The sequence below is a fragment of the Aegilops tauschii genome, chromosome 6, assembly GCF_002575655.3.
Source record: "Aegilops tauschii subsp. strangulata cultivar AL8/78 chromosome 6, Aet v6.0, whole genome shotgun sequence".
Lineage (NCBI taxonomy): Eukaryota > Viridiplantae > Streptophyta > Magnoliopsida > Poales > Poaceae > Aegilops > Aegilops tauschii.
The window spans coordinates 129021262-129024187 of record NC_053040.3 but is presented as its reverse complement, the minus strand read 5'-3'; the positions used below and the strand labels follow the sequence as shown (position 1 = coordinate 129024187).

At 50.9% G+C, this 2926-nt stretch overlaps 1 pseudogene; it reads right to left on the bottom strand.

Annotated features, from left to right (window-relative positions):
* Positions 1-1276: 1276 nt before the first annotated feature.
* On the bottom strand, positions 1277-2680 carry LOC120966266 (uncharacterized; annotated as a pseudogene).
* Between the last annotated feature and the right edge of the window lie 246 nt (positions 2681-2926).

Below are 2926 nucleotides of genomic sequence, written 5' to 3'. Positions count from 1 at the left end.
TCCAAAACACCGTAGACGGAACTAGTCCCCGTGACTACTGAAATCCGTTGGCTGTGGTTAAGTACAAACTCTGCAGAGTCAATTCTTTCCAAATCATCGTATCTATGATCAAGCAGTGTAAGTATTATATCCATATCTATCTGTGTGAAAAACTTGTCCCCGGTGAACAAGCTCAAGTGGTAAATTCAGATTTATTGTTATTCCTGTGGATGGACTAACTTTATATTTGTCTCATGCTTGTGATAATTTATGTCCCGAACTATTGTGTTAATGAGTTGTGATATAAGCCCTTTATGAGACGTCGCGCAGACGTCCGACTATGGCATGTACTCGTTTCTCACTTTAAATATAAGCCCTTTATGTGATGTCGCTCAGACGTCCGACTGCGGCATGCACTGTCTTTATTTTCTATTATAAGCCCTTTATGTGGTGTCGCCCCGACGCCCGACTGTGGCATTATTATTCCGCATTTTCCGCTCGAGGAGTCTTTCAGACACTCGTTTGGCACCCGCATTATTATTCCGCATTTTCCGCTCGAGGAGTCTTTCAGACACTCGTTTGGCACCCGCATTATTATTCCGCATTTTCCGCTCGAGGAGTCTTTCAGACACTCGTTTGGCACCAGTATTACTATTCTGTAGTTTCCGCTCGAGGTGTCATTCAGACCCTCGCTTGGCACCCAGTATTTATTATCTCTATGTCTGATCGCACCGGTTAACTTGTTCATATGCTTCATGTTTACATTTGTTATATCTTGTGTCCGAACTGTCTTGCGAGTACTTTCATAGTACTCACCTGGCTTGTTGATTTGGCCAGATGTTGACGAAGGCGATCTCTTGGATGAGGAATTTGATAGCGCGTCCGATGCCTAGAGGAGTCCCAGTCAGTCCTGCGCGATCCCGGACATTGGTCACTTGTATTGTATTCGCTTCCGCCACCCGCAATAAGTCTCCTCGAGCCTCACCCCGACGCTCGAAGAGCTGTAGTCTTCTGGAACCACATCACTCGCTTCGCGGTGATATTTCCACCACCGTTATTATCATAAGTTAGTAGTTTGCCACCCTATCCGCCGTCTTGTTTTAACGGCGTGCATGTAATAAATTGTTGGGTAGTCTCTGCTCAACCTTGTATTATATTTAGTACTCCTGGTATTTTTCTTCTGTGACCAAGATATTGTCTACCAGTGAGAAGGAATTCTTCCTCGCTGGTCCGTAAAAGGGATTGGTCTCTCAATAAATATTTTATTGAAAAACCGGTCGTGACACTGCATGATCATGTTCGGCATGATAAGGAGCAATAAAATGAAACATACCAAAACTATTATGGTATCCGGATACTTACGACTTCGCCAGGGGCTTGTCCCTAGGCAACCACTCCTCTTCGCTGAAGGCGGTGGTGGTGGAGTTTTCCGGAAGGAGGGTTCTTCCCTTCTTGGACCCTTCGGCCGCCCCAAGGTGGGCGGCCTTCCTTTTCTTGTCTCCCCCGGCTGGGGGGGAGAACTTTCCTCTTCCTCCTCCTTGTTTTCGTGGGAGGAGTGCGCCTCAGTGCTTTCGGACGATGAGTCTGATATAACCTTGCGCCGGAGACCCTTCCTGGTCCTCGTGACCTTCTTCTTGGCCTTCTTCTCCGGCACCTCATAAGGTGCCGGAACCAGCATCTCCATTAGGAGAGCATCTGCTGGATCTTCAGGCAGGGGAGCCGGACAATCGATCCGCTCCGCTGTCGCTACCCAGTCCTGTTAAACGGCGTGGAGGCTTAGATTCCGCGCATGGTTATACTGGGGAAATGAACATCTTATAAGATATAAAAGACTTACCGGATTAGCAGGGCGCTTTGCGCTGAGTCCACGGTCCTCGGTAAGGGGAGGAGGTACCTCGGCGCCCTTGAACAGCACCTTCCAGACGTCCTTGTGCGTCGTGTCGAAGAGCTCTCGCAGCGTCTGGTGCTCAGCCAGGTCGAACTCCCACAAATTGAATGCCCGTCTTTGACACGGGAGGATCCGGCGGAAGAGCATGACTTGGACCACGTTGACGAGCTCGATTTTCTTGCTCATCATGTTTTTGATGCATGTCTGGAGTCCGGTCAGCTCTACCGGGGAACCCCAAGACAGGCCCTTCTCTTTCCATGCGGTAAGCCGCATGGGGATTCCGGATCGAAATTTGGGGGCCGCCACCCAGTTGGTGTCGCGCGGCTCGGTGATGTAGAACCACCCCGATTGCCACCCCTTTATGGTCTCCACATAGGAGCCTTCGAGCCAGGTGACGTTAGGCATTTTTCCCACCATGGCGCCTCCGCACTCCGCTTGCTGGCCGACCACCACCTTCGGTTTAACATTGAAGGTATTCAGCCACATGCCGAAGTGGGGCTTGATGCGGAGGAAGGCCTCGCACACGACGATAAACACCGAGATGTTGAGGATGAAATTGGGGCCCAGATCGTGAAATTCTAGCCCGTAGTAGAACATGAGCCCGCGGACAAACGGGTGGAGGGGAAATCCCAGTCCGCGGACGAAGTGGGTAAGGAAAACCACCCTCTCATGGGGTTCTGGAGTAGGGATGATCTGCCCGGCATCTGGCAGCCGGTGCACGATATCCGCGGCCAGATATCCGGCTCCCCGCAGCTTCGTGATGTTCTCCTCCATAATGGAGGAGACCATCCACTTGCCTCGCGCTCCGGACATGCTTGGAGTAGTTTGAGGACAAAAACGCGAACTTGGGCGCTGGAGCTCGAGTGCGCAAGAATGGATGAGCAAGGAGGAAGAAGGCATGGGTGAAAAGGGTGAATCCTTGTCCCTTTTTAAGGGCGGAAGAAGCTATGCGCCTCCCCACCTACCTGGTAAACTCGCTTATTCCCCAAGCGCCGTAATTGATGGCGCTGTTGGGTTACCCACACCCGTATTGATGAGAATCCCGTGATAAGGGGACAC